The sequence below is a fragment of the Crocodylus siamensis genome, chromosome 6 (genome assembly GCF_052110815.1).
Source record: "Crocodylus siamensis isolate JL-2025a chromosome 6, ASM5211081v1, whole genome shotgun sequence".
NCBI classification, from domain to species: Eukaryota; Metazoa; Chordata; order Crocodylia; family Crocodylidae; genus Crocodylus; species Crocodylus siamensis.
Genome location: NC_143400.1, coordinates 9,743,078 through 9,769,489, shown reverse-complemented (window position 1 = coordinate 9,769,489; position 26,412 = coordinate 9,743,078). Strand labels below are relative to the sequence as shown.

General features: G+C 51.9%; 1 protein-coding gene across 2 annotated transcripts in view; it reads right to left on the bottom strand.

The window, feature by feature from the left end:
* Nucleotides 1-14,925, bottom strand: part of LOC149860934 (hydroperoxide isomerase ALOXE3-like) — a 60,755-nt gene extending 45,830 nt beyond the window's left edge. Inside the window, exons 1-2 of one of the 2 annotated variants that reach the window (XM_090053638.1) lie at nucleotides 14,859-14,925; nucleotides 14,278-14,651 (exon numbers count right to left, since the gene is read on the bottom strand). The gene's annotated coding sequence lies outside the window, so the exon portion shown is untranslated. Of the gene's footprint in view, nucleotides 1-14,277; nucleotides 14,741-14,858 lie in introns of those variants that run through there. The other variant, XM_090053640.1, reaches the window with a different exon arrangement.
* Nucleotides 14,926-26,412: the final 11,487 nt, after the last annotated feature.

Genomic DNA, 26,412 nt, shown 5'->3' with positions numbered 1-26,412 from the left:
TGGAGCTTTGTGTGAGCAGCAGATATTGCTGAACGCTCCAGCGAGGCTACACACAAGAAGTGCTGTGCCCAAGCCTGTCTCCTTGCCCAAGCTGCTCTAAGTACTGGACTCCCGCTCTCCGGCCTTTCAGACCGAGGCCCTCAGTTTCCCCAAAGCTGCCTGCCAGAGAGGAAAGGGTGTGGGGGCCTGCTGTGACCTGCCGACACCCTGATGCAACATCCCTGGGATGTTACAACCCTTCAGAGAAAAGGGGAAGGAATAAAATAACCGAACCATGAAAGGGAGCGTGACTTCGTGCCCAGTGCCCCCAGAGCGGGGCACGCTGGGCTGCTCCGTGCCGGAGCACTGGGGCCAGGTTGGGACAGCACAGGAGGTCAAGGCCCAGGTGTCCAGGACACACTCTCACCACCCACTATTGTTTAAAGACAACTTCTAGCCACGGGGTGTGGGGAAAATAGCTTGAAAAATGTGAGTGCGTGCAACTGAAAGAGTGCCCCGAGTGCAATGGATGCAGCAGGGAGCCTGGGCCTTCACCGGGAATCACTGCCCTGGGCGTGAGCAAGGCCGTGCAGCCGAGCCGGACTCCTCGCCCTGCAGAAGAGCTGGCAGCACGACGCTCGGCGACGCTGCCTGGCTCTGCAGGGAGCCTGAATGAAACACCCAGAGGGGAAGCACCCCCGCCCCCTCGGTGGGACGTTGGCACAAAACCTTGCAGCGCAGGAGCCCGGCCAGCTCCACCCTTGCATGGGCTCTGTTGGGAGGTGGAGGGAGCGCAAAGAAAGCCCACTCACCTCCCCGCCGAGACAACCCTGTGCTGGGCAGATCCTCACTGCCCTCCCTGCACCCCCGGGGGTGTCTTCGGCAGCTGTTGGATGGGGCGACAGGCGTGCGTGTGTCCCAGCCATCCCCAGGGGCTCGGATGTGGCTGGGGCAACGCCCCTGCTGTGGCTGGGGAGAGCAGCCCCCACTGCAAAGGCTCCAGCCCCACCATGCAGGGGCTCGCCTGGAGGTCTCCATGGCTCTGGGACACTGGGGCAGGAGGGTCAATGGCCCTGATCAGGGGTCAGGTGAGCCAGGGACTTAACCCCTAAACAGAGCACCGCACACAGCTTGGTCTCTTGCTGCTTCTCCGCAGCCCCCACGCTCCGTCGTCCCCACAACTGACTGGCACGTCCTGGTGTGATGGGCTCCCGGGGCGTCTGTGATAGTCCATATTGAGCAGGCTCACCTGCCCGTGTGGCTGACAGTTTCACGACCAGCTGACCGCTCCTTCCAGGTCTTTGCATGGGCACAGCCAGCTGGGGCTCCTTGGTACCCACAAGAGGCACGGGTCACATTCCTAGGCAGAGCAGGAGCACATCCGCCCCCTCTTCCTCTCGCTGAGACCGCTCTGCCCACCTGCCCCTGCAGTTCACCCCCCCCCATACGGATGGCAGCGCACAAGGAAGTGCAGGATCACTGTAAGCTGCAGGCACTGGATGCATATCGGTTCGTGGTTGCTGAGGTCAGGATGGCCAGTCCCATCTCCAACATAACACAGCCCGGACCTTTGCACAGAGCTGTCGTTTCCATGCATGTGGAGCAGGCCTGTCAGAAAGGCAACCAGGCTTAACTGCACAGCAGGCAAATCCACCAGTCCCTATGGAGGTTTCTTCCAGCTGCTCATCTCCCTCACTCCCAGCCCATTGTTAATTCCTCATTCGCACTTGCCTGGCATGAGTTCCCAACCAGGGGCTCTGCCTGGTGCTTCCCTCCATGAGACCAGAGAGCCTGGTCACGTGCAGACAAAGCCTAAACTGCAAAGAAGCAGCACAGGCAGCCCCTGCTCCAGCAGCCACACAGCCGCTTGACATCTCCACGTTGTTTGGTGCCTGCCTTGGCCCGCAGTCGCTAGCCCTTCTATACCTGCCTAGAGAAGACCCTTCTGGGCATCAGGGGCCGAACTGCTGCCCTCCCAGCCCAGTGGTCCAGGGCGGCTGCTGTACCCGCCGCACCAGCCCCTTGGTGGCATGGTCCCTTGGGCATGCTCTGAGCACCCTTAGTTCTCCCAGCAGTGCTGCGTACAGGGAAGAGCACAGCAGCTCAGTCATTCATAGACAGGAGCAAGAAGAGCTGCTGGCACCTGCCATCTGCAGATAGGCCCTGGCGCACGCTGACGCGGGCAGGGCGAGACCAGGCTCCAGGCAGCGTGGGGCCAGCAAGGAGCTGCCGGCACAGCCCCATGGCCGAGCCGGGAGAGGAGCACCCTGCACTCCCAGCCCTGCTCCGGGGCATTTCTCTTTTGGCAACAAGTGTATAACCCGCAGCCCGTGGAGCAGGGAGCAGCATGCAGAGCCCCCAGCCCCGGGGTGCAGGGCAAGTGGCGTGCACCCCCGAGCCTCCTGCAGGGCTGACTCAGGACGCCAGGTTCCCTCCAAAGCAAGGAGACAGCAGGAAACCCCCAGGCACGAGGGGGTTTTGTGTTCCCAGTGGGAATTTGGGTGAGAGTGGCCAACCCCGAGGAGAGGTGATGAGTGTCTGTGGCTGGGGAGGAGGGGACACGGGGGGTGATTTTATACCCATGCTCCAGGGAGGAGGGAAATGGGGGAAGTGGGAGGCTTTGCAATGCTCATGCAAGCTGGAGCGAAGATATGCTCTCTAAGGGGATTTTTCCATCCATTCAATAAGCACGGAGAGGAGTGCAGCCCACGGTCCATCGTTCGCTCAAGCAGGTGGATTCAGCTGACACCGATCAGCTACAGCCTGTACATGCGAGGAATCAGGCTTGCTCCTTCTGTACAATGGCTCTTAATTTACCGTAGCCCCCAGAGACTGGGACCTGACATGTTTCAGCTAAGGATTTCCTAGAGTGATATTTTTTTATTGAATCAACTACATAGTTGGGATAAAGTCAGATAAGCTTTTAACTGCAAGAAAGCTAGTATAACCTTATCCCAGCTACACAGCTGGTCCAAAAATTGATCTCTCTCTAAGAAACCCTTGCCTCTCACCTAACTTCTGGACCTTCACAGCTACAACATCACTCTTACATTACCCTGATTCAGACAGAAATAAAACCTGTAGTTTCTAGAAACTGATGACACTTAGAGGAGCTAGAGGCAATGCTGTTTTCCTTGGAGTGGTCTTTCCTCTCTGAAATAAGCCTATCTGTGGTATGGCATGAGCAAGAATAAGCCCTGGGAGGCGGGAGCCCCTACTGTGTGCACCCAGCCTTGGAATATGCAGAGGGACCCGAGAGACCGGGGGATCCTCAATAAACTCATGTGTACGTCTCTGCCTCAGAGCTCAGGACTGCATAGTCCAGCCCCACCATCGCCGCCCACTCCTGGGAGTGAACCTAGCTCCAGGGGCAGAGTTAAGGCTACCTGGGCTGGGCTGGGCTGGAACTTCCCTTCCTTTTCTGGGAATGGTTTGGCCAGGGTTTTTTTCTGGCTTGTTGGGGGCAAAAATGAGAAGACAATAATGTGGATCCCAGAGGGTCCAGGCTAGAGGGCCTTGCTGTTCCCCTTGTTCTGTAGCATGGGGGACGGTCCTTGCCCTACGGCCTTCTGAGCGTGAGTGACCCAACTCCTTCCCCGCTGTTGTAGTGGCAGGACACTGGCTGTGCCTTTGTCTCCCTGGCTATTACCTGTGCCGAACTGCTGCTGTTCCTCCTTGTAACTGAGGGCAAGAAGGTAAAGGAGCGATCAGTCGTTGGAGTCACAGCTGCCTGCCAATGCAGGGGACTGGACTCACTGGCCCGGGAGGCCCTTCCAGCCCTGTGTTCCTTAGTTCCTAATGCTCTTATGTCCTAAAATTGGACTGAGTTGCTCCCAAGCTTTGCAGCTTTCAATGCTGCCATCACTGTTTGTGCCACCTGTGCAGCACCTTGCGTAACAGGGCTCTGAGACTTTGATGGCTCCCCCATGTCAAAGCCCTTGCTTTGGGCACAGGGATACCAGTGCCCTTTCTCCTGCCTCTTGCGCACCAGTCTCCAAAATCACCCAGATCTCTGCGATTACAAGTTTGGGCGGATAGGTTGAAGAGCTGGTTCCAAAGCTGTATTGAAACCTGTCAATCACTCTGCTTGACACTAGCAGACTATGCAGTGGCTCAGTCCCTCTGAAATGATAAGGCTGCTGATTCAAAGGATTCATTATAGTTTCATATGTTGCAAAGTAGATTCCCCGCGATAAATAGTTTGGTTTCAACACGTATCGTCTGCCCCTGATAATTTAGCCCACAGCCTCACGCTGCTGTTCCCCCTGTTCTGGACCCCCTGGACCACAGCCTGCTCCAACAATGCGGTGCCTAAAAATTATCCCACTCTGCTCAAGTCCCAGAAAGCCTTTGATGGTCAAGACGGATGCATCTCTGCCTCCTCACTGTTTCTGGTGACCCAGTCGTAAAGCTCAGATGAAAGCACATTACAAAAGAGAATCATTATTGGTTTTCCAGGGACTCTAGCAAGGTGGACTAGGATTGCCCGTAAGTGCCTAAGTGGACAGTCTTCTCTTCTCTTGACTAAATAAGCCCAGTTCCCTCAGTCTCTCCTCATAAGTCCTGTGCCCCAGCCCCCAAGCCATTTTTCTTGTCCTCCACTGGACTCTCTGCAATTTGCGCACATCCTTTCTGTAGTGGGGGCCCAAGACCAGACAGTGCTGAACCGGGGTGGGGAATCACTTCCTTGGATCTACTGGCAACACAGCAATCAATGCCCACAGTATGTCGTTAGCCTTCTTGGCAACAAGGGCACACTGTTGGCTCCTATTCACCCGTAATGCCCAGGTCCTGCTCTGCAGAGCTGCTGCCCAGCCAGTGAGCCCCAGCCTGCACCGGTGCATGGGATTGCTCCATCCTAAGTGCAGGACTTTGCATTTGTCCTTGTTGAACCTCAGGAGATTTCTTTTGGCCCAGTCCTCCGATTTGTTGAAATCACTCTGAATCCTAGCACTACCCTCCAGCGATTTTACTACTCCCTCCAGCTTGGTGTCATCTGCAGACTTGCTGAGGGTGTGCTCTGTGCCATCTTCCAGGTCATTAATGAAGATCTTGGACAAAGCTGGCCCCAGGATCGACCCCTGGGGCACTGCACTTGATCCCAGCTGCCAACTAGACATCGAGCCATTGATTACTACTCTCAGAGCCTGATGCTCCAGCCAGTTCTCTCTCCACCTTTCAGTCCATTCATTTAGCCCATACTTCCTCAGCTTGCCTGTGGGAGACCGTATCAAATTCTTGCTAAAAGAAATAATTAAAAAAAAAAAATCAAGGTACTCCACATCCACCAGTCTCCCTGCATTCACAGAGCCAGTCATATCAGGTTGGTCCAGCATGACTTGCCCCTGGTGAATCCACGCCGACTGGTCCTAATCACCTTCTTCTCCTCCATGTGCTTAGAAATGCATTGCTTGAGGATCTGCTCCATGATTTTTCCAGAGACTGAGGTAAAGCTGAGTGATCTCTAATTCCCTGGATCCACCTTCTTCCCTTTCTTAAATATGGGCACTATGTTTGCCCTTTTCCAATCATCCAGGACCTCTCCTGATCACCATAAGGTTTCCAAGATGATGGCCAGTAGCTCTGCAATCACATCAGCCAACTCCCTTGGCACCCTGGGTACATCCCAATCCAGCCCCATGGACTTGTACTGTCCAGCTTTTGTAAGTATTCCCTAACCTGCTCTTTCATCACTGAGGGTTGCTCACCTCCTCCCCAAACTGCGCCGCCCGGTGCAGTTGTCTGGGAGCCGGCCTTGTCTGTGAAGACTGAGGCAAAAGGCATTAAGCACATCAGCATTTTCTGCATCCTCGGTCCCCGATTCAGTAAGGGACCCACACTTTCCCTGGGCCTCCTCTTGCTACTGACACATTGGTAGAAACCCTTTTTGCTACCCTTCCCATCCCTTGCTAGCTGCAACTCCAATTGCACTTTGGCCTTCCTGACTTCATGCCTGCATGCCCAAGCAATGCTCTTATAGTCTTCCCTAGTTCTTTGTCCAACTTTCCACTTCTTATAAGCTTCGTGATGTAGTTGACTGAAGAGTTCCCTGCTAAGCCAAGCTGGTCTTCTGCCATACTTACAAGTCTTCCTGCACAGTGGGATGGTTTGTTCCTGCACTCTCAGTCAGGTTTCTTTAAAGTACAGTCAGCTCTCCTGGATGCATCTCCCTGTCAGACTGGCTTCCCAGAGAAGCCCACCCATGAGTCGAAGTCGGCTTTTCCTTACTCTGGTGCTCTCCATCCTTCCTTCCTTTCCTCAGGATCCTGAACTCAATCATTTTATGGTCACTGCTGCCCAAGTTGTCATCCACTCCTACATTCCCCACCAATTTTTCCCTGTTTGTGGGCAGCAGATCAAGACGGGCACGGCCCCTAGTTGGCCGCTCCAGCACTCGCACCAGAAAGTTGTCCCCAACACTCTCCAAAACCAACCTGGATTGCCACACCGCTGCATTGCCCTCCCAGCAGATGCCAGGGTGATTGAAGTCCCCCATAAGAACTGGGGCCTGTGATCGGGAATCTTCTGCTAGCTGTTTGAAGAAAGCCTCGTCCACCACTTCCTCCTGGTCTGGTGGTCTACAGAAGTTATATACCGGAGGCCTTACTAGAAGCAGCAAGCAGGATTTATGTGATGCAAGAAGAGCTTCAAGTTGTGGTTGTGTTACCAAGTAAAACTGAACTGAAACATCCAGAGGCTGTCACGAGATCGTTCAGTTTAAAAATAACTGATGCCAAACGAGTGCTGTGATAGTGCAGAATCCAATTAGCAAATCTGTAGGGGGTGGGGGGCCAGGTGAGGGGAATGGTGGGGGCAGGACTGTATAGGGGGCTGACACAGGTCTATGGGGGAAGGCTTTGTCTCCCGTGCAGCCTGTATTCTTCCAGCATGTGCACTGCATGCAAACTGCAGACCTTCTCTCAGTGCTCTGCTTAATACTCCCAGACACAGGGAGCTGGTCTCCCTTAACAGCTCTGCCTACAAAGGGTTAGACCTTAATGCATCTTCAGCAAACTGAAAGCTCAGCAAACTGGAAAGGAGGCAGATGTACTTATCTTGGAAACGTCCGAGCTCTGGTCACACGGGACTAGGAAGCGTTCTACCCAAAACTAGTTCCCCTTGAAGTTGTTCAATGGGGCTTTTGGGACGTTACCCAGGCTTGAGTCTCAGGCCACTGCAATGACAACCGGCAACACGGATGACTCCGCAGACAACTGAAAAGGCAACGCTTCCTACTTGTAAAACAAAAACCTGCTGCTGTTGCTGCTCAAAAATCCTGGTACAAAATTCGGTTTCATTCACATTCATCCTTTGCGAATGCTCTCGGCCCAGAGAGCGTATCACAAGACGCAGCGGGCAGAACTCAGGAAAAGGCGCTGGCCGGGGACGCGGCAGACCCGCTTCAGACTGTGCCGCAGACTTCTCCTGTGTTCCCAAGCAAGTCACTGGAAGCCAGACCCTCCAAAATCGCGATGCACGAACTCCGCGTGCAGTGGGAACTACGGCTCTAATGACATTTGAGGATCTGAGCCCAGGGGCAGAATACATTAGAAAGGTCTGTCAAGATGACCGTGTTGGTTTGTGGGGCAATGCATCTTGTAACAGGGCTTCAAGCTACCTCATGCCCTGGACAAGCCACAAAACAGAGCTCATCACATAGCTACCGAATGCCAGAACAGCCACAGACAGACAAAAAAAATCGGCCCCTGATCCCAGTGAACTGTTAATGGTGCTCCACACGAGCCCACGGCAGCGTCATACTGGGGCAGCATCCTCCCAGTTCTGGCCGCCGGTATTACAGGCAGCTTTACCATAGTGACCCTGGCAAAATCCTTCTTGCAGAAGGAGACTTTTGGCCAGCACAATGGTATCTACACTCAGAGGGCTTTCTCAGTGCAGTGACAAGAGCAAAGGTTTTCTAGTGCAGATGAGGCCTTGGTCTTTCCATGACTCCGTTCCCATCCGTCTAAAAGGGAGAACACCTCTCCCATCCACATGACTTGGGTAAGCCTTTTGCTTCAGGAGCTGTCTCCCTGTACCCATCTCCAATACGGTGCTGAACTTAAGGAAGGCGCTAAGTTTAAATGCAATGCATGTGATAAGCAGGATGGGAGGACAAAGTAACAAGAGTGCAATGCAAGACTCATAGCTCACTTCAGGTAGATCCCCAGCTGCCTTGCAGCCAGGACTGACAGGCACCGCTCAGTCAGCCTCGCAGCAGGAGTCAGAAAGGAGGGAGAGGAAGGGCCTGCAACTATCCCATGGTCGGCAGCAGCAGCAGGATGCAGAGCAGAAGTTCAAAAACCCCTAGTAACGGCCGTCTCCCAGAGTGCTGAAACGTGCACGCTTGCATCATTTTGCATAACAGACTGTAAGTACCTATCAATTAAACAAGCCCAGTTATGACATACCATCCTTTCCCAGAACCTATACAGAAAATTCTCAAAAAATTGCAACCTATACTAGAAGACCCAAATCTTAAAGAGATCTTCCCAGAACCACCCAGCCTATCCTTTGAACAAGCACCAAACCTCGCCAACCTCATCACCAGAAGTAAACTTCCTGTGGCCCAAAGCACAGTGAATGGATCCAGACCATGCCAGGACAAGAAATGCTAAACCTGCCAACACATCTCCACCACCCCATAATAACTACACCCCACGACAGAACCATCACCATTCCTGGATCTTACATTACATTTCTGGAAGTGTAGGTGTATCTCATCTAGTGCACTAAATGCCCTGATGGAAAATATGTAGGAGAAACCAAACAATAACCGTGTACCAGAATGAATGCACACCAAAAATCTATCAAGGACAAAAATGCCCAATGACCTGTGTGTGGGTGCACACTTCTCACAAGATGACCGCTCTCTCCAATCTCTCAGGTCTAGTCCTCAAAGGGAATTTACAAAACACCTTTCATAGATGAGCCTACAAACTTCACTTCATAACTCTACTGGATACAAAAAAAATCATGGACTAAATATAGACATTAGATTTATGGCATCTGACTGCCATGTGATAATTGCCGGTAACCTGTTTGTATTTTTCCAGCTATAATCTATCACTGGTTGAACATCCCCCCCCTTCCCCTGCCCCACCTACCTGTCTCTCACCTATTGTCTCCCATGGCTCCTGATGCTCACTGCCATGCATTTGCACTTTCACAGACCTGCATTTTACATATTGGCTTCTATTCTATACACATAACACCAGCAGACTCTCCCCACGCCTGAAGATGGGCGTTTGTGCCCCAAAACTTGCAAAGAACAAATTTTCCCAACTATTTAGTTGGTCTAATAAAAGATACTGCATTTACCCATAAAAACCTTGTCTGCCTACAAACATGAATAAAGAAGCCACGTAAAGCCCTGTGATGTCATCCTACCCACTTAATTAGTAACAGCAGCCTACCCATTTACAATCGTCATTGAGAAGCATCTCAAAGCTCTACAGAAACCCAGAGATGCAGCAGCTGACGAACAAAGAGCAATATTGCACAGATGTTTTGGGTGGTGTGGGGGGGAAGAACACATCCGCTGGATGGTGGAAAGAGTTTCAGGTAAACAGGAAGCAAAACTAGGGCTGTAGAGAGACCCTCCCCTCTTCCATGCAGTGCAAGCAGGGCCCAATAACCCTAAGTAGTCATAACTTTAATACTGCAACTCCTCTAGAGATTCAGAGTTGAATTCTCCACTGGTTTTACACCAGTGCAACTATGGACCCTGCTGGAATTTCACATACAAAACCCAGTGGAGTACAGGACAGGATTACACCTGGTTTGCAAGTGGGTTTTTTGACAAGACTCAGTATTTCACTGAGTGCAATCTTTTTTTTATCCCCCCGCAGTTGAATCAGTGCAATCTCTAGCATGGACAACAGCTGTATTGATAGAAAGCTGCCTAATAATACACCATGAAAGCTCTACCAGCAGAAGAGACCTTTGCCACATGCTAACTGCACTCACAACGCAGGTGCTGCATCGACTGGATGGATAGTACCATTTGCAAATAAATAGAGCTGAAGTAGGGTTAGAATGAGGTTGTAGCCATGATGGTCCAGGAAATAGCAAGGGCCAAGGCTTTTAATGTGATATCCTGTGACGCTGAACCAGCTGTATGGCTGGGACAGCTATTGGACAACTGTGCACTGAGAAAGGGCACCTCATGTCCATACCTTGCCCAACAGCTCTCCAAACTATATAACCAATCCATAAAAAATAATCACCAAAAAGGCTTGCCTCTCTCTAGTTTGAGTGGCGTGTACCCAACTGTGCACACCAGCCCTGGGGACTGCCGTGTCCAGCAACACAGCACCTTTATCCTTCTGACGAACTGAATCAGAGACGGCAAAGGTGCCCCTCTCCCCTGCCTTCTCCCTGACTACAGACCGACACAGCTAACTGCTCCATCTGCCAGTTTCCTAGACTTTCTCTCTCCTGCCATTCTGGCAACAAGAGGCAGTGGATGGGCACAGCAGTGGAAGAGTGGGCCACTTTCTCATCTGCACTTGTTGCTGCTGCTGCAGGAATGATCTAGACCAGTGGTCTCCGAAGTGGGGTGCGCGAGACAATCCATTGGGGTGCGGGAAGAAAATATTAGAACTTCGATTTATATTTATTGTTTATCTAAAAAAATAAGAAGGAAATTAAGCTTTACTAATATTTAATATATGGATTGACACTGGTGCCCTCACTCGGTCTGTATGTCAGACGGTCACGTGTCACATCCGGTACTCAAGTAGTACATGTATATAATTTATAAATAAATATACATATACTGGGGGTGCGTGCTCAAAAATTTTTTTACTGATAGGGGTGCGCGATCAAAAAAGTTTGGAGACCACTGATCTAGACTAGTGCTTGTTAACTAGGGTGCTGCTCGATAGCAGTGCTGCTAGCTATGCAAACCCCTCGCACAACTCACAAGATAAACCTGGAGATTTCAAATAGGAATCCAGTGACTTTTCTCCAAAAGCTGCACAGGAGGTAGATGGAAGATTTAGGAACAGAACCCAGGAGTCCTCGCTGCAGCATCTCTGCCTTAAACCACTAAGGGACTAAGGTGGCAGGTTTCCACTATACAGGGTCTTCATAAAGTCCTTGTGCATTTTTTTAAAACTTTAATAAAATCTAGGTTGTCAGTATGATAGGAACAATCTGTGAATGACATTTAAAAGAAAGTTTATTAAAGTTTTAGGACAACTAGAGTATACAATGCTAGACTTTAACATAACCACCGTCCATCACGATACAGTGCTCAATCCAATCTTCCAACTCCTTGAAAGCGTTTCCCGGTTGCTCTTGAGTTACTGCACTAATTGCACTGGTGATCCTAGCCCTAAGTTCCACCAAAGAACGTGGTTTTGACAAGTAAACTACACTTTTAACATGTCCCCATAAAAAGAAGTCCAGCGGCGACAGGTCAGGTGAACGAGATGGTCAAGCTACTGGTCCACCTCTGCCTATCCACTTCTCTTGGAAAACATCATTTAGGAACTGTCGTACATTCAGAGCAGAGTGGCAGGGAGCTCCATCTTATTTAAGAATAAATTCACTATCACTTATGAAGTCTAGCATTGTGAACTCTAGTTGTCCTAAAACTTTTAATAAATTTGCTCTAAATGCCAGTCACAGATTGTTTCTATCATACCTACAACCTAAGTTATTAAAGTTTAAAAGTGCACAAGGACTTTATGAAGACCCTGTATACACAGGGAAGGCCGAGGGCTCACACACCCATTCTTAGTTTAATGTTCAGGCCAGTGAAATTCTTTAGAGCAGACCCTACCATGAAGAGACAGTTTCCACAGCATCAGAAGGAAGATCTCACCATTTTCCAATATCTCCCTGTGCATCTCATCAAGCGTCTTTGCCTCCTTTCCACCTACCCCAAGGGGGTGGAGGTGCTCTTTCCCCTCTTACAAAACTTCTCCTGAGTTAGAAAATTTCCTCCTCTCTGAAGAAAATTTGGCTTCCGAAAAGTTGGCTTCTGCAGATGGCCCTGCAGAAAGGACCAGCTGCCACCCTCGCTGGACAGGCAGGGAAGTGGGAGCCAACAGGAGCAGGGACAGGAAGGTTGGGGCTGTCTCTAGGATCCCATTGTTGCTAAAGGACATGTCATAAAGGGAGTCCCATCCATCTCGCTGGTGCTGCCCCAGCCTGGAGCAGCAGTTGTTACAATGGCAGCTTCAAGCAGGCCTTTTCATTAGGGATAGATTTGAATATATCATTCAGCATCTTGGAAATGTAGGTCTATCCGTATCTCTTTTCTCATTATGATCAGGTGAGTGCCCATAGCCTCCAGTTATGCAGTTTTAAACACTGGGAAGAGATATAATCTGCCTTTCACTTTTTGTGGTTCTTCACATTTTCCAATCGCGAATGGTGAAAACAGGCCTGAAAGCTGTGATGCAGCTCCTGGGTTTATAGGGACAAACCCTAAAAAATGAATTAAGAAAGGTTCCAGAAAAAATATGTCTACTGCTTTTCAGTTTGGTAAAGCCTTGAGTTTTGCAGAACATAGTGGGGATTCCTCCCAGTTGAAATACTCCCTTTGTACACACTCATGTAGCTGAAGTCTAGTTCAGCCAAGGCCATGATACTCCCCAAGCTCTTCAGCCAGAAATGAAAAGCACTTAACAAAGCAATGATTGTCTGGGGTTCCTCTTAGGAACACTGGAGCTATTGAAAGTCTTGGCCTGGACTTCAGGAGCTACTAGTGATTTTAGGCCTCTGTTTCTTCATGCCAACCTGGGATTCGGAGGAAGAGCCTGGTTTGCCAGGAGATACAAAGAGCTGTGCTACCTGCACCTGCTGCCAGTACAGCAGTAGGGGATTAGCAGCACCTGGGCTGTATTAACAGCAAGGCAGGTCAGGTGACCAGAAGGGGAAGGAGCAAGGGCCATATAAGCCTGATCCTTGGGCTCAAGGCTTAAGCCCCCATAGCAGAAGGAGCTCTGTAGGTTGTGTTTGCTATTGCAAATGAGGGTGGGAAGGGAGATCAGGAGGTCACATCTAGTCCAGCCCCCTGCTCAAAGCAGCACCAGCCCCAACTACTTAATCCCAGTCAAGGCTTTGTCTAGTCAGGTCTTAAAAACTCTAAGGATGGAGAAGTGGTATGTTTTGCTTCCACTGCTGTTTGGCGTTTATGTTACATCAGAGGACTGGACTGTGGTGGTTGGGAAGAACTGGAGGCCACATGACAAGGTGCCTAGGGCACTCTGGGTTTTAAGCCCTGCAAAGGGCAGCTGGGTAGAAGCAAGGGCCTGGAGGGGTAAGTGCCCCAAAAAGCAGCTGGTCTGGGACTGGCAGAAGGAGGAGGGCTAGAGGGGCTGGTGCTCCAAAGGCAGGCACAGGAGGAGCTGAGGCTGAGGAGCTGACACCTGAACCAAGTCCCCAGAAATAGAGGGGGTCAAAGAAGTGGGGGGCGCCTTGGAGACAATCTGCACTGTGAGGAGCTAAGGCCCCTACAGACCCCTACCAGGGTCCTGGACCTGGTGGGCAGCTAGGGCCAAAAGCCTTAGACATAGGAACCAAAACCTGGAAGGTCCAGGAGGTCAAGACAAGAGTGAAAGAGGCCTATTCATATTAGGATGCAAGGATGAACCAGATCATAGTATCATAGTGGCAGATAGCTGCTTCATGATGACGAGCAGCACACGGCAAGGCACTGAAAGCCAAACTCCAGGTACTTGAAGTCAGGATCCCAAACCTATTAATCACATTGCCTGGATGTGACAGGCGAGAGAGGAGGCCAACTAGGGGAAACCAGAGTAGGAGAACAGGCATGGGGTGGCCCTTAAGAGCTACTTTGGTTGTCCCTGGAGGTGGAGCTCATTATAGGTCCATTAGAGGATCTTACTTCTGAATACAGAAGTAAGTTTCATGTCAGTGTTACAAATGTAGGGGCAGGAAAGGCAATTTCCCAGGCTACAAACACTTTCCCCACCATAGTGCACAGCAGCCCATTCAAAAGCATGCCCTCCCATAAGAGCCATTTCATCCTTGTTCCCCACCTCCTCAAAAACCTCCATCTCCCTGCCTCGAGTGGTTTAAAACAGCAGTTTTTATAAAGCTTTGATTCTTACTACAAGTCAGACTAGGACTGCTTAAGGATTGGACTAGAACTCTTACTTCAGGTTGACAAAATCATCCTCTTCCCCTGTGCACCCGCCTGGTTTGGTATAGGTGCTCTCTAGCAGCCTTAGAGCACATGCCCAGTTCAGGCCTAGGGGCCTATCCCCAAGACTTGGGTGTTGGGCTGCATTCAACCCCGAGGGAGGCCCCGACACTCACCTGCCATGACTTGATCTTCCTTTCAGTAGTGGGACTCTCCCTCACGGAAACTCATGAACCAGACACTACCCCTTGCAGGCGTTCTTGGGGCTCCACTTCCCCTACACCATACGCCAGCCTTCAGGAAGACCAGGTGATCAATTGCCAGCTTGTCTCTTTGATGTTCGCTCCTGCTTTTGCCCCCTTTTGCCTGAGCCTCGGTGTTTTTCTTTGCCCCGGGTATCTACAGGTGTGGGACCAGTCTTGTCCCAACATCTGCTTGGGCCTTATCTTCGGGACATCACATTAGATGGGGCTGCATCCATGCCTCTTCTTGACCCTCTGGGTCAATAGGGGATGCCTTCCCTGGTTCGGCTCTGGTGTCCTTCAGGGTACTAAAGTAAAACAGAAAAACAAAGAGAAAAGAAAAGGAACAGCAGGGTTTCAGGCTTCAGCCCACCCCACTCACAGGTCCAGCATCTGTGGTCAGTGGGATCCCTCAATGCCATCCTCCTTGGCCTGGCTGCCCCGCCAAGCCGAGCGTTTATCCTTCAGAAGAGTTGGGACCCCTCTGGTGAGTCCCCATCCGGTCTCCTGCTGACCTGTTGCTTCTGCAACCCAGTAGCCCAGGGAGCAGCTTTGTCTCCTGTCCCAGGCTTAGCTGCTGCCCCTGCTGTTTCCCCGCCACCGGCTTTTAAATCCGCCAGGCAGCAGTTTTTGATGGCGTTATCTGCTGGCGCCACTCCCATTCAGAGGCTTTGCAGAGCCTGCAGGCTTGTGCAACAAAGCAAATGATCAAGCAAGCAAGCAAACAGAGAACAGCCCTGCTCTGAGTTCTGCTGGTGGCTGCTTAAGCCCTGGCAACTCCAGGCCAGCTGCTTGCTGGCCAGGTGCAGCCCCCGAGGCTGCTTTCAGTGTCTTTTATCCTTCCCCTCTGGGCTCATGTGGCTAATTCTTTCTCACTCCTCACACCTGTGTCAGCTCCCTTGTCCCAGGACCTGGTTCCCCAGCGCCCAGTGAGTTCTCCCAGGTCTGGGGTGGGTGTGCAGAGGTGCTTCTGGGGTGTGGGGCTGTTCAGACTCTCCCAAACCCCTAGTAACAGGGCAGGGCCCTGTTCCAGCCTCGCTTAACATAACATGAAGGCACCTTTATGTAGTGATATGCCACCCCTATCTGAAATATAGTAGTAGCATTAACTCTATTTTTTACTAATGCAGCACAAAGTCCAGAATGTGAATAGTGGAACAAGAGCAGAACAACAGCAGAAGCCTTAGCAATGTTTTCAGGGAGAAGATAGGACTGTTCATACACTAATGTGAGAAATATGGGGAATAAACAGGAAGACCTGGAGATCCTATTATGATGTAACTGGGGCTGGGATTATGGAGATGTGGTGGGATAGTTCACATGACTGGAGTGTGGACACGGGTGACTATAACTCCTTCAGGAAGGAAAAGCAGAGGGAAAAAAAGGGGGCGGTGCTGCCCTGTAGGTAGATAAAGGAGATGTACGTGTGTGTCCCGAGGTGCAATACAAAGTAGAAGTTCGCCCTGATGAAAGCCTCTGGGAAAAGATGAGAGGAGAAAGCAGCAGAGGAGAAAGGAGAGAAGCAGCAGGGATGTCATGGTGGATGTGGGCTACAGGCCCCCAAACCAGGAGGAAGAGGTGGACGGGGCCTTTAAACAACTGATGGAAGCTTCCAGATCATAGGACCTGGCTCTCATGGGGGTCTCTAATTACTTGGGCATCTGCTGGGAGGGAAACACAGCAGAGCACCAGCCGTCCAGCAGCTTCTTGGTAGAGAGGCCATGTGGGGGGAAGGTCTTCTTGACTTACTGCTCCCAAACTGGAAGGTAACGTGGGTGACAGCAACCACAAAATGATAAGCATTCAAGATCCCGAGGGGAGGAAGGCAGGGGAGCAGCAGCATAAAGACACTTGTCTTCAGAAAAGTTCTTCAACAAAGTCAGGGAACTGGGGGGCAAGATCCCCTGGGAGGCAAGCCAAGGCATCCATAGGCCAAGCTCAGTGACTTCATTAAAATGCAAAATCAACGCTGACCAGAGGGCAAGTGCCTTGTCATGAACTTCTTAATGCAGATAAAAGCTTGCATTTAAGGAAGGGCTTGGTTACACCATTTTCTGCTCGGAGGGTCTGGGCACACTGCTAGACAGGCAGCTGTTTTGGGAATGGCGTGGTGCAGGTGCCACTTAGGGAATGATGTACACAAGCTGCTGGTATGTTTGCCCAGCTCTGGATTTGTTCCATTCCTGTGCACTTATACCAGGGGTGAAATACAAGCAACCTCTGTCATTGCTTTCATGGCCCCCTCACTGCACAAGGCCTGAGCATCTCCCCATCCTAAGTGAACTTCAGTGGGGAGCTGAGAGGCGGTGCTCTCCTAAGGTTGTACAGGCAACTGGTGAGAGATCAGGAACCCAACCCCAAATCCTTGTCTGTTGCTTTTATTACAAGACCATCCTCCCTCATCAACGGTTGGTTTTAGTCTGTCCACGTGCGTCTACAATCAATAGAAACAGGAGTCACCTATTGAGAAAGCAATTCTCCTGCTGCACAGAGCTGAGATGTTGGGACTCTTCTATAACTTGGGGAGATGCTTTGTCGCTGTGCAGAGGAATCCTGTTGAGAAGTATTTGCTTAACATTAAATGCATTTCTGTGGCAATCAGGGGCACCTGAAATATATTTTTGGATTCCAGAAATGTTGCTCCAGTTCTCTCCTCCACTCCCAACCACTGGCTGAAGTGGAGAGATGAAGAGACTAGGTGATCGTGTACCCATTCACACCTCGCCCCCCCTGAGCTAGGCTGGTTTTCCCTGGAGCTGGAAGAAAGGTGAGCCTGCTCAGACTGCAGTGCTAACACTAGCTTGCACTGAGGACCCCAGCTTTTAACACCCAGATCATCATCAGGCAGGACAGTGGCGAGATGGTCTTTGCTGAGGCAGCCCAACATTGAAATATGGATGGTGCCATATGGTGGGTTTTCCAACTTGTCGTCATGCTCTGTTAATTAAACTCTTTCCCTGAACTCCTTGGGGTGTTGCTGAAAGCACCCGAGCATGGCATGGAGAGTTGCTGGAGTTACTGCCTCGCTCTCTGGCTGCTCAAACTTGGGAAAGGAAGAGCAAGAAAATGCGAAATGGTGGGAACCCGGCAAAAGAGGATAATTAACCTGGAGTGTGCCTTGGGGGTGGGAGTCTCCACCCCAGCCTCACCACCTGGTCTCCTTCCCCAGCTCCAGTCCATCCTTGGCTGGAAATTAGTTGCATGTGGTGAGTGCAGAGAGGCTGGTCTGAGACGTCCTCTTACCGGTCAGTCCAGACCAGCCCAAAGCCCTTGAGAGGGGAGGTGGTGCAGGAAATCACCATCGGACTTGATTCTGCCTGCATGTCCCCATGATGTACAGTCTGTGCCCAGCTAAATCATAAGCTCTTCACCAACCTGGTAACTCCCTTCCTTCCTTGCCTCCATGCTGTTTGTAGGGTGTTTGTGCAAAAGGGGCGAGTGAGCTGGGTTCCAGCCCGCGGTTCTTGCTGGGAGCATTGTTGGGGGCTCTGTGGGCAGGATTTGCTTTCCCAGCACCCCAGAGGAAGGCACCTGGGGCTTCCCTCCCCTGCAGCACAGGCCCGGCAGGGAAGATATCTGGCTCCAGCACGCGGGGCTTTCCCCCTGCCCTGCAAGTGCAGAGGCTGCGTCCCTCGCTGCGGTGTGCAGTGCTGGCTAGTGCTGTGCCCTGAGCACCCCCCTGCTGCTGTGCCATGGGGGGAGCATGGGGGGTCCCCACACCCCCCAACCTCCTTCACACCCACGCCCTGCCCCCACAACTCCCCACATATACACAACCCCCCACACACCCCTACATCCTACCACACACCCACCATACATGCACACACATACCCACCATATACACCCACCATACACACCTCACAGATCATACCACACACACACACACACCCACCATACACGCACGCACCATGCACACGCATACCCACCATACATGTACGCATGCACACACCATACACCTGCACTATACGATATACAAAATTAAGAATTTATTTTTGAATTATTATGCAATCACCTCTATATACAGTATGCAAACACAAATTGTGTCACCATTATGACATCAGAGCCCTCTCAGCCAATCCTCAGCCTCTGCCTCCACACAGGTTATTTGAGTTCTGAGAACCCATTGGCTCCTGACATTGCCCTCGCACATGGCCAGGGCCCAGTGAGCCACACCCACAGGCCCCGCTGCTCTCTGTGTGCTGCCAGGGCTCAACCAGGCACTTCAGACGCAAGGAGCCAGGGTGCAGAGAGGCTCACGTGACCTGCCAGCACTATGGGGCCTCTGCCACAAGACCACGGTGCTGCTGAGCAGGGGCTGCCAGGCTCCTGGCCCCACGCCCAGTGCCCTCGCAGCTTACCCATGCCACCTCTGGCGTCCCTGTCTTTCAGCAAGGGACAAATATTGCAGCTCAGGCCTCGGCTGCTGCTAGTGCTGGGGAGCAGAGGCAATGGTGCAGGGAGGGGGATTTGCAGACGCTGCAGGCATCTGTACCCATGCATGGTGGTGCTGCACTTAGAGATGGCTAAAAGAAGGGAGAGCTTTATGTATTTGTGGGCTTTCAGTGGGTGCCCATGCCTGGGTCCCCTAGTAACAATAATCCTCAAGGGCATTACTAATCACTGGTACTTCCATATGTTTCCAGATCTAGTCCCGCTTCTCTTCCCTGCACTCCCAGCTGATTGCAGTGTTGTTGGTGTCCTGCTGCTGACATGCAGAGATGTCAGAATGAGGATGGGCAAATCTACACACTTGAGATCGTCCCAGTTCGGCTGAAAAAGGCTCAGGGGCTGGATTTCTCCTAGAGCTCAGAGCATTGGGCTGCACAGTTTTGGTTAACCCCGTGCAGAAATAGGTACCAGCTGCTGAGCTTTGGCTTTCCAGGCCAGGGGGGGAAGTGTCTGCAGCCAGTTGCTTGAGACCTACTTCTTTTAGAGAAGTGTTGGGAGCCACTGTGCCCCATGGGGTGCAAAGGCGTGATGCATTCACCAGTGTCATTTGCCTTTACACAAGTCCACATGTGGAGAAGACGCCATGCAGCGTGTGCACCGGGGAAGGCCGCTCCAATTCAATATGAAGGTGACACATGAAATAACTGCAGCATCATGCGCCAGGGTAAGTCACACTGGTAGAAACACCAGGCATCTGCATCTCTAGACAATTCCAGGTGGATATCCTGGGGTAGCCTGCCCACCACCTACGGGCAGCATGTAGCACTCAGCCTGGCTCAGGATAACCTGGCTGGCTGGCGCTTGGCTAGTGCCCAAAACTAATGTAGGCTACACAGGTGTAGAAGTGCTGCAGTCCTGGGTCCAAGTAGCAGAGGCAGAGGGCCCATATGCTATCCCAAACACTGCATGGGCTCCATCCAGGGTTGCCAACCCTCCAGGATTGCCCTGGAGTGTCTAGGAATTAAATATAAATCTCCAGGAGACAGCTGAGAGTCAGCCAGGAGATAAATGATAGGGCATTCATTAAAATGACTATTAAGTGTTGAATCTGATTTATATGGTGGTCCAGTGGGTTTTTAAAATGTAATAGTAATGTAAAGTCTATGCACCGTAACCAATATACGCAAGCACACGGGCACGTTCGCATTGTGTGTCGCAGGCACGCTGGCGCTGTCATGTGCTGAAACCTCCTGGAACGGACTCAAACAGACCTGGCCACCCCCTAGCTCCACCCTGTGCTCAGCTGGGGCTGCAGACATTTCCTCCTCCCTAGCTCCTGGGCACAGGCTAGGCCTGTCCGTAGGGGCTTCCAGAGGGAAAGTCCTCAGCCTCCCTGCCTTCCCCCACGCAGGGCCCAGGAATATCTCTACCTCCAGCCACGATAGACGTTACACTGTACAACCCATAACATGATGCACATGCTTGGGGTCATATCTCATCCAGGGACCCAATCATCGCGTGATAGCTAAAGCTCGATGGATGTAGTTTACCTGAACCAGATGCAGTTGAACCAAGTTTTGTGACTGATATTGTAAGGTCTATCACGGGGTGGGCAATATGCAGCCTGCCAGGCCATTCTAGCTGACCCGCGGGGCCCCTAAAAAATGTAGAAAATTAATATTTATCTGCCCCTGGCTGCTTGTCATGCGGCCCTCAATGGCTTGCCGAAACTCAGTAAGTGGCCCTCTGCCCGAAATAATTGCCGGCCCCTGGTCTCATCACATTAGGATCCGCCTGAGTTGAGAGCTATGCAGTTCGTCCACCAGGTGTAGCTCCAGAGCCTGTAATTTCTTACCTCCATGCTTCCTTTTTGTGGAATGGGTGCAAACGTATTTAAACAGATAAAACAGGTTCCGCCAGTTTTGCTAGAAATGCAAAGTACTCCATTATCACCTGGGTACGTGCGGACGTGAAAAGTCAAGTAGCCACTTGAACTAAAGTTTCAGAAGTAGGATCCTGAACGGTCTTAAAGTTATACACTTGAGGCTCTGCGCCCTGGTCTGGAGTGAACTATGCCGTGTTGTGTCGAAATGCTCCCAGGGTGGAGAAACGAATACATATATACAATGTATGTACATATATATACACATATATAAATATAGCAATATATAAATATATGTATATGTTTGTATACATATGTATGTATACTGTAAATGTATACATATATACATTATACGTATGTATGAATATACATACACACACACTTATATTATTAATTGCAGCTAAAATAAAGCTAAGGTATTAAATCTAACTATTTAAATCTTAAATATTTAAGCTTCTAATATTCATTTATTTATTTAAGGTTAAATATTTAAGCTTTGGCATATTTAAACGAAAGCCAAGTAATTCAAGCGAAATTAAAATTCAATCGCTATATTTTTTGTCTAGAACAGCACCACCCAAAGCATGACAATTCAAACGACATGAATGTACTCTGCAAAAAACATCGTGGTGTGAAAACACCATCCAGTGGCACTACGAGATATATAATGTATGTAGCAGGCTTGCCTTTTGGAGCTTGGGTTGAGTCCCAGGCTTGAAATCTTGCTGTTTTGATCGATGGAGCTCATCCCCCAATCCGGAGGCAACAAGAGGAGTTCAGTCATGCCCCTTCCCTGCCCCCCCCCGTGGACCTGACTGTAGACCGCAACACTCAGGTCCGGCAGACTTCAGGGGACGGAGCCCCGGAGCCGCGTGCCCAGCACACGGGCGGCGCATTGGGGACGGAGAAGAGAGAAGAGCTGGGCTTAGAGGAGGTGAGGAGAGCTGCTCAGCGGCCGAAGCAGTAGCTCAGAAGCGCCCCTGAAGACTTCCATCAATGGGGAACAGCTGATGGCTCCAGCAGCTAGGCTCTCGGTGTGCAGCCCAGCACATGGTGTCCAGACCCTGGGAGCTGTGTGAGGCAGCTCAGGTCTGCAACCTCGGGTCTGCGGCCAGAGACACGGTGCACAGGACTGTGCACGGAGCAGGATCTTTGGAGCCCCTGGGGCGGCTCAGGTCCTCAACCCCTGGAACGAGGCTGGGAGCTCGGTGCAGGGGACGCTGCATGGAGCGGCTGGGAGCGGACTGAGCTTGGTGCTGCACAAGGCAGCCCAGGCCTCCGACCCATAGCGAAAGGTTGAATCCAGGGAGCCAGGCAGTGCTCAGGCTACCGGACCAGCAGACAGGGCCAAGCCAGAGGCCCCAGGAGCCCTGCATAGCGGAGCCCAGTTCCAGGGGACAGCGACCTCCCCCCCAAGCTCTCACAGCTGAGAGCAGCTTGGCGCAGGGGATGAGGGCCACCCTCCAGGCCTGGGAGCCGTGAGGTGCAGGGAAAGGAGGATTCCCACAGGGGATGGGAGTCCCCCCTCCATCCCAGTTAGTTAAGGGCTCCTGAAAGGGGAGGTCCCACTGGAAGGGCCCCCCTAAATTTACCAGCATCTTTGTAGGGCTTTGGAAAAGCCCAAGGGCATTGAGGTTTCCCCTTGGGATTGAGTTTATCTTTGGGGTTTATCTGTTTCAGATCAGATACTTACCTGTGACTTACCTGTATCTGGAGCACTGGTATAAGGTTTTATGTCATTTACCCAGACTTTCTGGTTTAGATCTCTTATATAGTACATACATTTATATCCATATTCCTTTCCCTTGTGATAAGTTAATGTAAATACTTTACATTAAGTAAAGTAAACAGAAGGAAACTATGACAATCTATATAATCAACTCTGAATGGCTGCTTGTTTTTGGGAAAAACTTTAAGAACATTTGTATACAGTGAAGTCCCCTGCCTGTCCTGGCCTGGTTCTGTAGGGACGGAGGGCAACTGAGCAGCCTGCAGTTCCCACCCCACAGCACACCTGCCAGCTAACAATCCCCTTCAGCTGGAGAAGGGGAGTATATACCCGAGTTACCTGGGCAACACGCATAACCCATGGAGGTATGCTGTATACCAGCCCTATGGGGGGGTGTCTGTAAAGCTGTTGTAACTAAACCTGGTGCAGTTGAATCCACATGTAGATAAATCACTTGCACAAGCGTCAAGGCCACATGCGATGACAAGCAAGCATTCTGCACGCTAGAAACCAGGCAGGGATTTAAATGATTTTTTTTTTAAAAAAAAGAAGGCCAAGGGGGCCTGGTGCACCAGGGCATGCAGTTGCATGCTTTTGGGCTGAACCAGTGGGAGCTCCAGACCACTGCCTAACCTTGAACTTGCAGTCCTCTAGCTAGGAGGCCAGTGGAGAAACCTCTGGGCCAGAGGGCCCAGGCTGTGGTAGATGGCAGAGCTCAAGACAGCCTGGGGAAGCAGCGCCCATGCAGAGGGTCACTGGAGGCTGATGTGTTGCTTCCACCCTCAAAATAGGGCTAAGAGCTGCTGCAGTGGGGCACGCTTCACTCAAAAGGGAGCAGCAGGGGCCACGATTAACCAAGCGTGCCGCACAGCAGTCTCTCCCCACAGCGCTCTCTCCGACTGGCCAGCTGCCCTCACCCAGCCCCACGCCCGATGCCCTGTGCCCCTTGTTCACTGCAGTCCTATTGAAATCCACGTCTCCTGCCCTGCATGCCCCTTACTTAAAAAGAAAAGGTGAGATAGAAGTCTATGATAAAGGATGTGTATATATACCGAAATATATAGATCTATTTTAATTTTTTTTTAAAATGCATGTCCCTGCTTTTCTCTTTTTTGACATACCCCAGTTCCCATCCACCTTAGCGTAGGTTTGCCATGTGTGCTTGCAGGTGGCCGCTCAGGGAATGCCCAGGACTGAACTGCTGCCGTCAGGGTAGCTATTACACGGCCCCGCCACTAAGCAACTAATAGCTTCTTTGCCTACAGCAAATAACTATGCAAGGATGGGCCAGGAGGGACAACCCCACACTGGAATACTTTACACTGGTCTTGTGCAAATCTGGCCCTCCCCAGGTACCCGAGGGCTCAGAGCCACGTGTCTGAGAGTCAGAAATGCCACGCATGTACGCGTGGCTGGAATTCTGTTCCTGGCCACGCAGCCCTGCGTGTGGACAACTGTGCACAGGCGCAGACCGGACATATGCACAGACAGCAATGCAGGGGAGCAAAGGCATGCTGCCACCTTTCCCCCAGCAGCCCTGTGGCCAGGCAGACTTCCCTTAGTGCCCATAGGCTAAGAGCCCTTGTTCAGAGATGGGTGAACTGGGACTCACTCGCACAGCACTGATGGCCACAGCCCGGGTCTGCCATCGCCCAGGCCTGCCTCCAGGCTCCTTTCCAAGCTGGCCTGGGTGGTACAAGGGACGAAGAGGAAAGCCAGCAGGCACGTGACTCGGTGAGGTGGCGGCTGGCCTGGCAGGGAGGTGGCTTTGGTTCCTTGCTTCCCCTCTACGCTGCTCTCCGGCCCCTTTTCTCTTGACTCTTTTAATGGCTCAACTTCAAAAGCCATGTGGCAGAAGGGTTGGCCAGGCATGGTGATCAGAGCACTGGGCTGGCCGGGGGGTTAGGAAGACCAGCTTTAACCTCCCTCTGCACAAGGGAGGGAAGGGGGGGGTCTGTCCTGAGCCCCATGCTGTTCACCGTGTTTATTAATGACCTAGATGCTGGCTTAGAAAATGTCTTGAGCAAATGTACAGAGGATACAAAACTGGGAAGGCCTGCGGACATGTCAGCAGGCAGGATTCAGAAGGATCTCGACCGGTTGGAGCTAGCAGGATGAAGTGCAGTGCAGACAAGTGCAAGGCGCTGCACCTTGGGAGGAATAACAACATCCACAAATATAAAACGGGGGACACCTGGCTGGACGGCAGCATTATGGGGACAGATCTGGGAGTCGTGGTGGATCCCAGACTCAATATGAGCCTGTAGTGTGATGCAGCTGCACAAAAAGAGATCGCAGCTTTGGACTGAATCAATAGGAGCAAGAGACAGGGGCTGATAGTGCCTGGTTAGGCCTCAGCTGGAGTATGGTGTGCAGGCCTGGGCTCCACTTGGAAGTGCAGAGATGGGCAACAAAAATGAAAACAGGGCTTGGAAGACAGCTAGGGAAGGAGTAGGCTCTGCATCGCTGGAGCTTTTCAGGAAGAGGCCGGGTTGGGGATGATCTAGGAGCACCTATGCCTGGGGAGTTGTGTAAAGAGCAGCAGGTAGAAGCCCAGGAGCCCCCGCCGCAGACTCCTGGGAGCTAACGAGACGGGCTCTGGAGCCCCAGGCAGGTGGATATTACACAGGACCGTGTTCAGCAGTGGGAGAAGGAAGCAGAGCCCCACAGCTGGCTTAGTTATAAAAGACCCGGAGCTGGTATCGCAGCTCGTGGCGGGGACACAGCAAGGGGCACTCTGGCTGTCCGATACGAGGGTGAGGTGGGTGGAGGTCTGCTCACTGTCCCCAGGGCGCAGAGCACACGCAGGGTGTTTAGTAGTTCCCAGGCTCCTGGGCTTTGCTGGTTGCCATGCGGGGCTGGGAAGGAATTTTTTCCCCCCTCCTGTTGTAACAGCTTGAGGGAAAACTGAAGGGAGAGGGGAAGGTTCGCCTTCCTCAGAAGTATTGGGTGCTGGCTGCAACCTTGACCGGGTTGTGCCAATACCCTTACTGGGACTAAAACCTGGAGAGTCCTAGTTGGAGGGTCTGGCCCCTCTGTTCAGGGTCAGATCATTTGGGATCAGAAAGGACCTGCAGCCCCCCGGCAGGCTGGTACGGACTGCAGAGATCTTGCCTTCCTCTGCCCTGCGGGGTGCAGCCGCTACCTTAGGTCATGCCCATGCATTTTAACACCCCTTCCAGTGGCAGCATGGCACTGACCCCAGCTTTACCTGCAGCAGGTGCAGGTGCTAGGCCTTGTACTTGTGTGACAGGTTCGGTCGTGTAGTTACAGTCATAGGACAAAGCTATGCAGCCTCCCCACTGCTGCGTGGCACCCTGCACTGTAGATTCCCCCACCATCAAATGCCACCACATCATCCAGCCCCCCAATGCCACTGCTGCCCCAGCACAGTAGACTAGATGCAGGCCCTTTATAGGCTAGTTGTTGTCACCGACCCCTCCAGTAGGCCGCTGGGTCAAAGGTGGGAGGGCCTGCCTACCCCACTGGACTTCGCCCCGTGTGTCTGGTGACCCTATTCTACCCTGGGGGGAACACAAAGTCAGGCAAGGGCCAGGCAGCACCTACCGGTCCTGAACCCACGCAAGGACCATGTAAATGCCCAAAGGTGAAATAAGATGTAGCCCTTTATGCTTTGCAGTTTGTTCTTCCACCCGCTGTAGGGGAAGTTGCAAAACCCCACTGGTACTATCCCAGGAGAGCTGAGCCGAGGTGGCTGGATGCAGCCGTTCTGATGGGGGCATGCTGCGCCCTGGCAGAAACGACCTTTCCCTTGCAGGGGAGCTGGTTTCAGACACCGCAGAGGTTCAGCGCCTGGGCGGGGGGGTCTCTTCCTGGAAACGCCGGCCTTTAGAGGTAGGACAGGAGGTCACAGGTGAGTCCCAAGCAAAGGAGATTTCAGTTAGATTGTGGGAAACTGGTCTCGGTAGGAGGGTGGCGATCAACCTGGAGCAGCCTGAGCTCTCCCGGTCCTGCTAACTCCCTCCCTCCCTCCGTGCCCCTTCGCACAGCCAGGGTGATCCTGCATCCTTTGCACGCAGTGCTTTGCACGCTGTTAACCAGCTCTGCC